The 14,322-nt window shown below is 42.9% G+C and overlaps 1 protein-coding gene across 4 annotated transcripts in view; it reads left to right on the top strand.

Annotated features, from left to right (window-relative positions):
- LOC109037269 (uncharacterized) overlaps positions 1-14,322 on the top strand; it is a 77,844-nt gene that overhangs the window by 14,251 nt on the left and 49,271 nt on the right. For 2 of the 4 annotated variants that reach the window (XM_019051858.2, XM_019051860.2), the window contains exon 2: positions 5,614-5,648. The exons of the other annotated variants lie outside the window; for them this stretch is intronic. The gene's annotated coding sequence lies outside the window, so the exon portion shown is untranslated. The remainder of the gene's footprint in view (positions 1-5,613; positions 5,649-14,322) is intronic. 4 annotated transcript variants of the gene reach the window in all.

Here is a 14,322-nt window from a genome sequence, read left to right on the forward strand (position 1 = left end):
GCAACTCTCGAATATTCATACGGCGTTTTTCCCTAGCACGGCTGCAAGGGAGTTCTCTCTTTTGGGTAATCCGACAGAGTCGTGGATTTCGTGGGATCGTAACTCCGAAACTCGCGGTGGTGGCGCGAAGCAGTGGCGAGAATTGCGATGTATCGATTGTTATACCATTTGAACCTATGGCAAAGAATCTATTATTAAGGTGTTCGCTGCGAACACCATGTTTATCGATCCTTTTCCATAGGTTTAAATGGCATAACAATCGATATATCGCTGTTCACGCCACGCCACTGGCGCGAAGAAAAAATCCTACGATCCCGGTAGCGATTCGCGGCAACCCAGGCGCGAGAACTCGGCGCGGCGCTAAAAAAAATACGTTCTCGGAAAAGTGCACCAATCGCGGAGGCTAATTATTGGTCATTCTCGGAATGTCGGACCGTACCTCATCCTTCCTCTCGCGAACCCTCTCCTTACTCCGTTGCTCAGCACCCCCCCCCCCCCCGCTCATCCGGTCCGGCGCACCAGCAACCTTCGATTCGCGTGGGGCCCCACCTTGCCCATGGCGATTCTCGCAAGTTGGTGCAACCGTTTTTCCGCCTTTTAATTCGTTATCCTGCTGTCTTACCGCAAATGAAAAGAATAAAGAACACTTTGTATTTGTAAAATTCGTCGATTTTTAATGATCCGAACGATTGCTCAGAGCTTGTCGGACAATTTTCATCAATTTTACGAAGATCGGAGGATTTTTTGGATATCTCCCGATTGAACATTAGTAAGTCCATTTCCTCAAAATTTAATTTTTGCATTCACTGCTTTCTGCAATAATCCACACTAGAAAAAAAGTCTCTTGAATACATAGTCTAGACTCATAAATAACATGACAAGACGATATGCCCTTGATTCAATCGATTTCCTTTTGATTCAAGTATAACTCCGATTGAATCAACCTCAACTTGCTTGCTGATTACAGCCATCTTGTTTGTTTATTTACGGCCGTAAGAACATCGTGTCAGCCTTTTTTCAAGCGACCCATGAAGAACCGGCACAGAAATGGCCATACTCTGTCTATGAAGGTACTCTACGGCAGTATACATCTCCTCTCCAATAGAGTCCCTTTATACTGAGAGTCAAGACAATTCGGCTCATGGATGTCACAAACGGGAATATAGATTACAGAAATTGAACGTTTTTTGTAATCTTTGATCGGCCCATTCTCAAATGCCTTTCTCCGTTCCTCCTCTCATTCCGTTTGTTCCTTGCCGAACCCGTAATTCCCTGGTCCATTCCAGATTATAATCTTTGCAATTGGTGAAAATGTAATCTTTATTCCCGTTTGTGACACTGTGGAGGCCTAAAATACGGGAACCAATCAGAAATGGATTCAAATTGTCTTGACTCTCAGTATCAAGGGACTCTACTCTCCAATAACCTCGTCGGTGCTTCCCTAGTGTATATGTAGATACAAAGACCGGCTCCGTCCTTGTTTCACGAGAGCGCTTTAGTCATCCACTGCACGGCATGACATCATGGACGTTCACGCGGCGAGGGCCAGACCCGATGGGAGACTCGCTGGCGCCGGCGGAGACGTCCCGGCGCCGGGTGGCGCCTGGGAGCGCCGCGGCGCAGACGCAGACGTCCGTCCAGAGGCTGGTGTGAGGTGACTTCACTTTTCATGGCGGGATCCCGGCCGGCGCGGCGCGCGTTCGAGGAACGAATCCGACGACGAATCTGACAAAGCCCCCAAGTAATGACTTTTCGACAAACTCGCAGGACTCACGCCGGATTCCTGGTACCGCGACGCCGAGTGACGGATGACGCCGCGGGCTCAGTGGCGTGGCGTGAATAATCGATTATCGATATATCGCCATTTGAAGCTATGGTAAAGAATCGATTACTAAGGTGTTCGCTGCGAACACCCTGATAATCGATCTTTTTTCATAGGTTTAAATGGCATAACAATCGATATATCGCAATTCACGCCACGCCACTGGCTCACTCTAGCGTCGCGCTCAATTCGGAGGGGCTCCTGCTGCCAAGTCTGAGACGAATCCAGGGGCTCACTGGAAAAAAAAAAACACATTGGATCTAGAGTCCAGACTCTTAAAAACATCGACAAGAAAAAATACTCTTGATTCAATCAGATTTAAGCTTAAATCAAGAACCAAGCCTCTTAATTTGAGCGGATTTCCTTTTGATTTAAGCTTAAATGGACTGAGTTAAGCAGAAAGGAACCAACCCACATTTTGGAAAAAATTGAGTTACGAGTGGTTTTGAACTCAACCACTGCTCCACTATCTATCGCCGAAAATTCAAAGTTTTTGTCGGAGCAAATTTTGCAGAAATTGAACTTGAAGTTTATCGTTTACATTGAGTCTTATGCAGGAGCTAAACTTTAAACCTCTTTTTCTCGGTTCGATCCCGATGTGGCTTGGTTCCTTGCTGTTTAACTCCGTCCAAATCTGATTGAATCAAGAGTCCTTTTTCTTGTCAATGTTTTCAAGAGTCTGGACTCTAGATCCAATGTGTTTTTTTTTTCCAGTGCTCGATTTTGAAATGAGGGGTCCGGAAACTTCCTCGGGTTCCTCCAAAATATATGGAGGTTCCCCCATTTTGAGCTTTTGCAGATTTTGCCCAACAATGACGTAACGCGGTCGACAGTTTTGTTCCCCAAAACAGCGCACTTGAATGTTTTATTCCCCCAAAAACAGAGCCCTTGAATTTTGTTCCTCCGAAAACAATGCGCTCGAATGTTTCGTTCTTCCAAAATCAGCGCGCTCGAATGTTTTGTTCCTCCAATAGCCAGCGCACTTGACTGTTAGGCTCCCTAAAAGTAGCGCGCTCAGCTGTTAAGTTCCCCTAAAACCCTAAAACACCGCGCCTCGCAAGTTTGGTTCCCTTGAAACAATTTGCCACACAGTTTTCAAGCAAGTATAAATCAGGGAATTTCAACATACGTCGTCAGAATCTCTTGGGAGGGGGGGGGGGTGGGAAATGTCATAGAACTTTTATGTAATTAGTCGGGGAATTTCTCAGGGAAAATTGAGATCTTACCTAAATCGCAACCCTTATAAATCATGTCGCAGAAGAGGGAGGGGTCCATTTTGGTGTGACTCCAGCGAAAGAGGGATACAGAGCGCCGATTTTTGGAGTATTTTCACAATTATTTTCTATAAAATTATTTGTAAAAAAAATGCCCATGTTTCACATCACAGGATAAAACCGCGGAGTGTGCACCCAAGCTTTGTGTGTACTTTTCCGTGGGACGGGGCAGGTTCAGAGTCTCCACGACGGTTAGAGAGGGAGGTCCGTCGAAAATCCAGAATTTCGGCGTGACGTAATTTAAGAATGGCCTCCATTCGACCAATCTGGCGGCACCGCATCGGTGTTGAAATAAATAGACAGGTTCACTTTCGATTCTGATCCAACGTATCAACATTCAGATGCATCTTTTCTCGGAACCTCGGAACAATATATTTCCATCGGCGCTTCGCGTTGCAAGAAACGGAGGGATTTTACGACCGCCGCAAGTTTCCTGCGAGCGCCTGACAACCAAGCTTTCAATTAATTCAGCGCGAAAACAGAGGTGTGGCAATTTGCCATCTCTCGGAGGGAGGGGGAGGGGGTGATGGTATTCTATTTGAACGATATGTGCGGAAATATGTGCACCGCACGGTCGTTGCGGAATTTTAGAAGGCAATGGCGTGCGGAGAAATTTACCTCTCTACGTCACAGATAGCCACCCCAAGTCTAATAAGTGAGGGGCGTTGCAAAGTTGGGTCATGTATGGCGTAAAGGCATTATCCGCGCCTTGCTGTTCATTGGCTGACGGTTCATGGCCGATGCACAATTCCTATTTTTTAGAGAAGTCTATTGGGTTGACCGCTTAACTCCCTCTTCCTTTCCACCGGGAAGCCAAAAGTAAGTCGTGTACTGGTACGTACATCGTACAATCATTAATGTTTCGAATTTGGTGAGAAAAAAGATAAAAATCCTCCAATATGATTTACTTGAGCTATCGCGTTGACAAAATTGAACCTCCCTCCACCTCGTGTCTCTACATCATATACGAAACATTATTACCCCGATACCCGGGGTTTCTCCGCAAAATAACTGTCCTTTTCCTGTTCTTTACATCGCACCAAGTGTCAATCGGAATGACGTTAAAATGCCTGACCTTTATGTCAGCACTCAGCAGAAATCGAAAATAAAAAAACCGGAGAAGTGTGAGTTGAAAATAAGTACATACATTGACAGATGTGGAAATGTACATCCGTGAACATGGATCCTAATGTCATGCATGTTCGTGACCCATCGCATCAATCTCAGGTCATTACCTGGCCCTTGGTCTAGGTCTGACATCAGTACTGCCGTGCCGAGGAAAAACGCCGTACGAACCCTCAGACGTCACCAAATTTCCTCTACCAAATCATGAATATCGGGGAAAATTTAGAATATTTTTCTTCCAATTTTTGAGAGAATTTCGCCCATGATTTTATCTGAATTGTCTAAGAATTTCGATGAAAAATATTCATAACTCCCCTCCTAAAAGAAAATTTAATCGGAGGAAATTTGGTAACTCTCGAATGTTCATACGGCGTTTTTTCCTTAGCACGGCAGAGTGAAGAGCGCAATATGTATGTTCCTTCGGAAAGTACTCTGTAAAAAGTTTCGTTCCATGGTATCCGAGAACCTAGTCGTACCTACGTAGATATTTTCTAGTCAAGTCGGATCATGCTAGGTGTTTTTTGAGCATATTACAACAGACGTGTGTTAACCAGAAGTTTCCCGCCTTTGACAGGGCTTTTTATTCGAGTAATAATACTGTCGGCGCAATAACGTTCAGGGCCTATAACCCTGACATTTCCGAGAATCTGGAGCGTGGAAAGCCGTTTCCCCAGAAAGCGAATAGCGTCAATTGCTCGGAAATATCGTTATTACTTGCGAGCTGCTGAGAGTTTTTCTTAAAAAACCACTCTAGTTTAAAGGGAATCGCTAAGGTTAAAGTGGGAAAAATAAAAATGATCAAACGGAGATGGGGATAAAAGTTCTAAAATGTCCTCTTCTCTGTTCCTGTCGCAATTTGTCTCGCGGTGACTCGTTGACGCAGACTGTTTTCTGCTTTTGAGATTCCAATGTAAAATTTTCATGGGTCTTTTGAACTCGAAGATGCAAGTTCTCTCACCTTTTTAAGAAAAAAATCTTAATGAAGTTGAAACTATTGCAAATTCTAACGTGAGTCATTTTCAAATTGTCCGCTTTGGTCATCGCATCGGCCTTTCAAACATTGCCATACTGCCTTTAATGAAATCCGAATGTACTGAAAAAATTGTGAATATTTTCTGTCAAATTTTTCGGACCATTCTGTCAGCAAATCCCAATTATCTGAAAATGTCAATGAAAAACATGTGCAACTTTCCACAATATTACATGTTTTATCCGGAGAAATTTGGCAACTTTCGATTGTTCATTCGGCGTTCTTTCTGCATGTGTCTAATTACATTTGTTTATTCTGAACTAATTGTATATGTAAATCAAGGTTTCCGACAATATTTAAAAATCTTGAAAATATTGCTACCGTAACGATTACTAACAACATGTGTATTTTTTCTTTTCCAGGATTCTGAGTCCTACCAACTCGTCGATCGTCAAAGGTATGTCACTTATACCTATTCCTGTAAAGATTTGAATTTTTGCATACAGTATGCAATTAGATCTTTTATTGATTTCATAATATTATAGCCAGTCTATAGGGATTTTCAATGTAATCCATTTCAATTTTTCCTCCAATTTGTCATACGTTTTACGTCCATAATGTTTCTACGGATCTAGGAGTTTCCTTGGAAATTTTAAAACCACCTAGTGCGACACACACTCACAAAAAAAAAATTAAAATTTAACAGTGACGTGCGTGCTTTGCGATATTCCGATCGATCTGCCATTTGAATCTATGGCAAAGGATCGATAAGCGGGGCGTTCGCAAAAAACACCAGAATAATCGATTCTTTACTGTAGCTTCAAATGGGAAAATATCGATAATCGATCATTCGACACTGACGCTTCCCTCCTCTTCTCGACGTTTCTGGTCGTAGTGAAAGCCGTAAATTCTTCCACGAAAGAAGGAGGTGAGCAAAAAGTCATAAAATCCATAAATGCACACGTGTGTGTCTGTGTGTCGTCAAGCGAATCACGCCTAACCCCTGGGCCCTGAACTCGGCCTGGGCGTTCTGGAAATGACCGATGGTTCGAGGAACCCTCGTCTTTGTGACGCATTCTGGCATTCTCGCCAGCAGCTGCCGGCTGCCGTGCCACTTTTTCGGTCATGTCGAAAAGCTTAAAGCCTCGCCGGACCAGCTCAGCGGTTTGATTATTGAATCCATATCGAATGACCTTGATCGATAAAAAGCATTACTAAGGTAAAGATTTATCGACGAAGATCGTTCCATAACGTTTCAACAATCGGCCCGCAGAGCACTGGAAAAAAAAAAAAAAACACATTGGATCTAGAGTCCAGACTCTTAAAAACATCGACAAGAAAAAGTACTCTTGATTCAATCAGAATCTAGCTTAAATCAAGAACCAAGCCTCTTAATTTGAGCGGATTTCGTTTTGATTTAAGCAAAAATCCGATTGATACAAGAGTATTTTTTCTTGTCAATGTTTTTAAGAGTCTGGACTCGAGATCCAATGGAGTTTTTTTTCCAGTGAGTTGAAATTACGTAGGGTGTCTCGCGGTTAAACGGTCAGACTGCAGCGCTCACATTTGGCAATCATTCATGACGAAATTGACTCGAACTACATAGTAGATGCATCAAAGATTCAAAAATTTTCTGGAGGAGGCTCTCGGACCCCCCTTATGCCCCCCTTGTAGGTGTCTGGATCCGCCTATGGCGTTTGTCCTCGTAGTTTTGCACCCTTGCATGAATTTGACCGCGTTCAGCAGAAAGGAACCAAGCCACATCAGCTGTTTCCAAATTTAATAAGGCAATTTTGCCCCCACCCCCCCTTCTAGGTGTCTGGACCCACCTTTGGTGTTTGTCGCGGTAGTTTTGCACCCTTGCATGAATTTGAACGCGTTCAGCAGAAAGGAACCAAGCCACATCAGCTGTTTCCAAATTTAACTGGGCAATTTAATTTTTTTACAAGAGAGCGTTTGTGTGGACTCCTTTAAAAATTTCAAGGAGCTTACTTCGCACTTTGCAGAAAATTCACTGCAATTTGTACAAAAATCCGCACAACCGTTTGCATGTAAAAAATTAAACTGCCCAGTTGACGTTGGCAATAGCTGATGTGGCTTGGTTCCTTTCTGCCTAACGCGGTCCAATTCAACGTTGAAAACCAAGGAGATCAGTCATTTTTCGCGATTTTTGGTCCCCATCCATTTAAGTTTCCCATTTATCCTGATAATCGGGAATCAAACGTATTTTTCGCGAAGTTTTTTTATTTCCAATTCCCTAAATTTCCGCCACCTGGTAGGGCTTATTCCGGCGAATTGGCATCCCGGTTGGTGACAGTGGACGTCCACGTTGTTCCTGAAAGCGAGTTGCGTGCCGGCCTTCGCCTTCGCGGAACTCCAAAATCGAGAGCACCTACCGCGCTGTTGTAACGCCGAGGATAAAAATAGCAGCGTCGCGGCGGCCCCAGAGCCCAGACCGGAGCGCGCCTGGGGAGCGCCGCGCCGGCCGCCATCCAGCGAGTCACTCGAAATCCGCGGGGAAGCGACGGAAATGCAATCCAATATCCGGCTCACGGTAAGAGTCGATACAGAGATTTGCCGTGCTAAGCAAGAACGCCGTAAATCCATCACGATTTTCCCGCGTTGTTTTGGAACTTAACAATTCATAAAATAAAAACTATTTTACCCATCACTGGAAAAAAACACATCGGATCTAGAGTCCAGACTCTGAAAAACATCGACAAGAAAAAGTACTCTCGATTCAATCAGAATCTAGCTCAAATCAAGAACCAAGCTTCTTAATTTAAGCGGATTTCGTTTTGATTCAAGCAAAAATCCGATTGAATCAAGAGTATTTTTTCTTGTCAATGTTTTCAAGAGTCTGGACTCTACATCCAATCAATCCAATGTGTTTTTTTTCCAGTGCGTACTTTATGAACGGTCCTTATTTGGACTAAATTTTGCAATTAGGAACTATTAATTTTGGCCCGGTTTAAAAACAACGTATGCGCCATTAGTTTCCCTGTGCCTATAAGTGTTTTTTCAGGTGAACCAGAATTTATAGTTCCAAATCGCAAAATGCAGTCCATTTGTTGTATCGCTGCTGTATGTTTCCAATGTAACAATAAAACCCAACCCCAAACTCAGCTTGGACCTCGGAGAAATACGCTTTATCTGACGCAAGGAATGCACTCAGTGGCGAGGCGGGAATGATCGATTATCGAATTTTCCCCATGCGAAGCGGAGGTTAAGAATCGAATACTAATGTGTTCGTTGCGAACACCTTATCGATCCTTTTCCGTAGGTTTAGAAGGCAGATCAATCTGTATACTGCAAAGCACGCCACGCCACTGCATGCACTATCAGTGCTACAATGGTAAAGACACAGTCGATCAGTGCTAATATTAAATGATGCGGATTGGCGAGTGGAGAGGGGTTTAAAATAAGCGGCTTCCAGGTAAATACGATTTAATCGATCTCGATTTCATAACGACACGTCGCTAAGCCCGCCCGGATTAAGAACTTTTAAAAACAACTCCTGAGAAATCTGATTTTCTGAGAATCCTGACTTCGGTCGGCTGCTCGGTATAAATACGTCAATTCAAATCAGTGGCACCAAATTAGCCGCGGTAGAATACCCTGTTTGCAGCTCTTGGACAGCGCTAACGTGTGAAGGAAAAAGGCCGCATAGCACTCGAATTAGGCCAAATTTCCTTCAATAAATTAATTATTTTCGGGGGAATTCTGAATAGATTTTTTCCGAGATTCGTAGTAATCTAGATGAAATGGCAAATGATATTCTCTGGAATATTATTAGAAGAAAAATATTTATTGGGAAATGCATGTTGTAAGCAATTTTGTAACGACCGAAGGCTCATAATATTGACGTTGTGCCGTTGCAGGGGGCAGTGCGGTCTTATTGAAAACGTTACACAGTAGATTTTCCGAAAATGTTTGGAAAAAAGTGTTTAAATTTCACTTAAAATGGTACTTTTATTGGGGGGGGGGGGGGTCTGGAGGCTTTGCGAAAAATACACCTCTTCCCTGCCCACAGCGCTGTAACTAAATAGGACATAAAAAACCCCTCAAGGGTGAGAAATCAGAAAGCTAGACGTTTAACTTACATTTTTTTATTCTATTTTTTTACGTTTTTCAGTAAATTCGGAATGGAGGCATTCGGCAACGTTAACCAGCGTCTAAAAATAAGTTCTTAGAGCTCGACTGACGAGGCAGGCAAAACGCAAAGTGCATTCAAATAGGGCGAATAAATTAATCAAACGTCAATCGGGCAGTACGTAAACAAAATCAGCGTGAATGAAATTCTTACACACATTCTGTTACATTCTTTCAATCGTAATCGATAACATTTATCAGATTCACCACATTATAAACTGAAATGACCATTCATTTTAAAGTAACTGAACACACAAGTGACCAGGCAAATAGACAGGGAATGCTAGGCGAATACCTATGACTTCCTCCTCTTTTTTCATTCGAGTATTGACAGAATAACAAGTTGCCTTGAATTTTGAAACATACTTTTCCCTGACGTTTCAAGGTTTTCGACCATGAAAATGATTTTCATGAGGTACATCCAGCGCAATATTCTAGCTCTGGCGATAGAGTGCCTAAGTGCGATTGAGTCGTTTAAAAGGTTTGACAGGAATGAAAAAAGTGAGGGTTTCATAGTGAGATCTTTTTACTTTTCCTTGACTATTCATGGTTGCGTCAAATTCCCTGGATTTTCCAAGTTTCCCTTCACTCTTCAAAGAGTGTATGAATGCGATTGAGCCATTTGAAAGGTTTTACATGAATGAAAAAAGTGAGGGTGTCATAGTGAGATCTTTTTACTTTTCCTTGACTATTCACGGTTGGGACTATTCACCGGATTTTCCAAGTTTCCTTTCACTCTCCAAAAATAGAAATTTCCATTTTCATCGAATATTTTAACTGGCGAATTCAACCTTTGCAGAGTGTCTACCTCAGCTCGAAAAACTACAAATGGAATCCATTTCAATGGACTGTGACACGTTTGATGGTAGTGATAGCCGCAATTTTGCTTCTCGTGACGTTTAAAGTCAGAGAAATTGGCATTTTTGAGTAATCCGTCAGTCAAAAAACTGTTTTTTCAAACATATTGCGTCAAGATACAGGTTGATCCGCATCCTATCAAATGGACTTCACGGAAAAAACAACTTAATGCTGAGCCCTAACACTTTACGTGATACATCAATTGTAGTTCTGAATCGCAAAATGAAGTCCGAATGACGCACTCTAAATCGAGTCAATAGGAGAAGCCGGACAAAATCTGGAGACTTTGAAAGCTTGTACGTATTTTCGAAAATATGAATAACAAAGGCGTTTAAGAGTGGTTCCATTGGTTTCATCGTGAAATTTCCTTTCCAAAGCACCCCTTGAAATTGAATCGGTGACGGAATGAACGTCAAAATTCGAAACTTTAGCCAAAAGTTTTTTGACCGACCCCTTCTTCTTGCTCGTTCTACCGTGTGAGGTAGCCATTGGTTCAGTCTCTAAGCTCTGCAGGGTTCCTCCGTGGACAGGTAAACGAGGAAGATGGAGTTGCGTGGCACTCCTGGGAAGTTAGCCTGGATTAAGAGTGGCACGACGAAGGCGAAAATAGATCCTGGATCCGAGTTGGGCCCGCGTGACCCGTGACATCCACCGTCAAAAACCCGAGCACGTGGGACCCGAGACCGTGGGTGTGCGAATAAGACTAACTCGCTTCCAGGAATCGGAGAGAACTTTTAACTTTTCCAATTACAGCAACTCTGGGCCCGGGGAAGTTCGCTGATCTCACCGTGGAAGCAGTGGTCTGTCATACTTCGCGATGTATCGATTCAGGTGCCCTTTAAACCTATAGAGAAATATCGATGAACAGGGTGTTCGCAACGAACACCTTAATATTCGATTCTTTACCATAGCTTCGAATGAGTATCGATAATCGATACACGCCTCGCGATTGCGTGGAAGGGTCTCCGAAAATTCGTTTTAACGCTTCATGAGACGACGACCGTATTATGAGAGTATTATGAGAGTTATAAAATAAAACTTCCTTCCGTCTCAGCACCCCTCGCCATGCGTTCATTTAGCAGCGTATTAATGCCACACTGGAACAAGTTACCAGGTACCTTTCGCTTCGAATCAACGCTTGTATGGTTTCTTAATGACCCGGAGTCAATCCTAGGGGCTTGCTCTTGACTCGTAATGACAACAGGGCCGGATTAAGGGGGTGGCCACATGGGCCGCGGCCCATGGCGGTAAATCTAGGAGGCGGCAAATTTTGCAATTTTTTTAAATGCACATATAAAAAAAAATTGGATTTAGAAAAAACATTTACAAACAAAATCTCACATTTCCTGAGAGTATAGTAATTTCTAATTTTGTCGTCTTTCGGTGATACAAGAGACAGCACCTTAAATTAATCGAGTTAAGAGAGAGACCAAACACGCAATTTGGCCAGGAACGACGCGACGGAGAGAGAAATGATGACGAGGACTTGAGATGAAAAGGAGAAGCCCTCGGCGCGGCGGTCGGCATGTAACACATATTAGCGTCTACATTCCTACAATACTGCACGAATGCTTCACGCATTGCATCAAACACAGTGCAGTCATTGCGCTTAGCGTGAAACGAATAGTATCTACAAGAATGCATGAATACTTCACGCATTGCGCCAAACACAGTGCGGTCAGCGTGAAACGCATAGCGCCTACAAGACTGCGTGAATACTTCACGCATTGCGTCAAACACAGTGCGTTCAGCAACGGTCGTCGGCGTGAAACTCATAGCGCCTACAAAACTGTCGGAATACTTCACGCATTACTCTAAACACGGTGCGGCCTGCGCGGCGCGGACGCGGAAGTTAAAATCATTAAACCACATTTATGTTTGTTCTTTCATAATTTTTTCGTTCATTTCTTATGAATGGAAGGCCTTGTCCACGCAGAGATAGGTTTACGAAACTTAACGTTCGCGCAATGTTCGGTGGATTTTTGCTGGTAGTGTTGACAGGGCTTTCCCGAAAAATGTTTCCAACACGAGTAAACGCGTCCTATGCACCTTACCCCTGCTGGCACGTTCACTTGTTGGTTTTTATTTTGATGTTTCAAAACGAATGAGAAGGGGGCGGCAAAATACAGGCGGCCCATGGGCGGCAAGTAGGTAAATCCGGCCCGTAATGACAAGAGAAATCGTCGATCCTATCGCGAAAGAACGATATTAAATACCATTTCTCGACCAGAATCTAAGCTGAATTATGAGGTAATGACTTGAGGAAGTCGTAGAGAGGCCAATCAACGCAGAGATTACCTACTTACTCCCTGTAGATCTGGTAGAAAAGCAACATTAAACCCCCCAAAAAAAAGAAAACCATGAAAAATAATTGCCATTCCCAGCTTCCATACCCATTTTTACGGTAATGCATCCCCTGAAAAGGGTTTAATTATCGGTTCAAACCAATTACGTGTCAAAAACGCTACAATCGCCAAAAATTGAGTGATACACAGATATTTCCAAGGTAGTGGCACCAATATCTTGTTTTCGAGCTTTTGCCACCTGATAGAATATCAAGGAAGTTTTCCATTTCGATCCGTACATATTTTCGCAGGTTTTCGTCAGAAACTTGACAGGTATGATGTGCGCTCTGAATATACGTCATTGGAGCCCTGTCCCCTTTCCGTCGGTCCCATTTTCATGCATCAATAGCCATCCCCATTCTTAGAATCCCTTGTATTACGCCGTAATTTTTATTTATTTTTCTCCGTCCTCCGGTTTGCCCTTTCGGGCGCAACAACAGGCTGCAACAAAGCTTTTACGGAGAAACCCGATTTCGCAGTTGCCGAAGCGATATCGTAAAGCCTCTTATCATCGGCGTTTGTAGCGCCTCCTCTGTTGTCACTATTTCCGCAAGGTTGTTATCAGTGGCGTGGTGTGAACGATCGATTATCGATATTTCTCCATTTGAAGCTGTAGTAAAGAATCGATCATCAAGGTGTTCGCTGCGAACACCTTGGTAATCAATCCTTTTCCATGGATTTAAATGGCAGATCTATCGATATATCGCAAAGCACGCCACGCCATTGGATGTTATCATCTTTTTCTAGCGTCGCTCGTCCGTTCAGCGGTGAAGGGAAGCGAACCGAGATGATTTTGGAAAACACCCTCGCATCCCCTATGAATACTGCCGTGCTAAGGAAGAACACCGTATGAACATTCGAGAGTTGCCAAATTTTCCTCGAGGAAATGTTTATTTTTGAGCAATGTCATGCATATTTTTCCTTTAAATTTTCAGATATTTTAGATTAAATAACAAACAAAATTGTCTGAATAATTTGAAGGAAGATATGTACAAATGCTCTAGTAAATTCGGTTTTTACTGAATGAAATATGGCAACCTCTGAGGACTGATACGGCGCTCTTCCGTAGCACGGCAGTATGAATGCCCGGTCGACTTTCCATCCGTTCAACATGAACTTCCGTTCCGAAAAATTTAACCCTTTCGCGTGAGAAATGTTAATTTTATCCACGTGAGAAATTTACATAGCCGTGAGCATGAGTCCTTTCCCCTCTCTTTTTTTGTTTTGTTATGTTTTTCGCATAAAGATCGGGTAATTTTGTTTTAAAATTAGGGAGAACAAAAATCGCAGTTTCATGCCTCATTAAATCCACGTCTCGAAGCAACAATGATTCAATCGGCAAATGTCAAAATGAACAATTCAGCATTCATTTCAATAATTAGATTTTAGCGAAGCTCATTCGGGAATTTCGTAAATGATTTTGTCACAGCTGAGCACACGCCGCCGAAAGTAGGAAAAGTTTCGAAACTTCCATAAAACCGTTGCTTTTTTATGTTCCTTGCGCATTTGCACTTGTTTTTGAGTGTACCATTAGCACACATCCGAGCTCATTACACCAGGACTTGTCAAGGCACAAACCTCTACACTAAAACATGCGTGTTGTCCGGTAATTAGCATGTAAACGCAAATCTCAAAATGAATTTTTGAGCACGGGAAGAACTCAAAGCACAAATAAGCGATAAAAGCCTTTTCCGTTCTCTTAATGCAGCGTTCGGATGTAACATGGAAACTGGCTTTCTGCGAGGGAAATGAATAAGGAAAGTAAATAGAAAATTT

The sequence above is a fragment of the Bemisia tabaci genome, chromosome 2 (assembly GCF_918797505.1).
Source record: "Bemisia tabaci chromosome 2, PGI_BMITA_v3".
Taxonomy (NCBI): Eukaryota; Metazoa; Arthropoda; class Insecta; order Hemiptera; family Aleyrodidae; genus Bemisia; species Bemisia tabaci.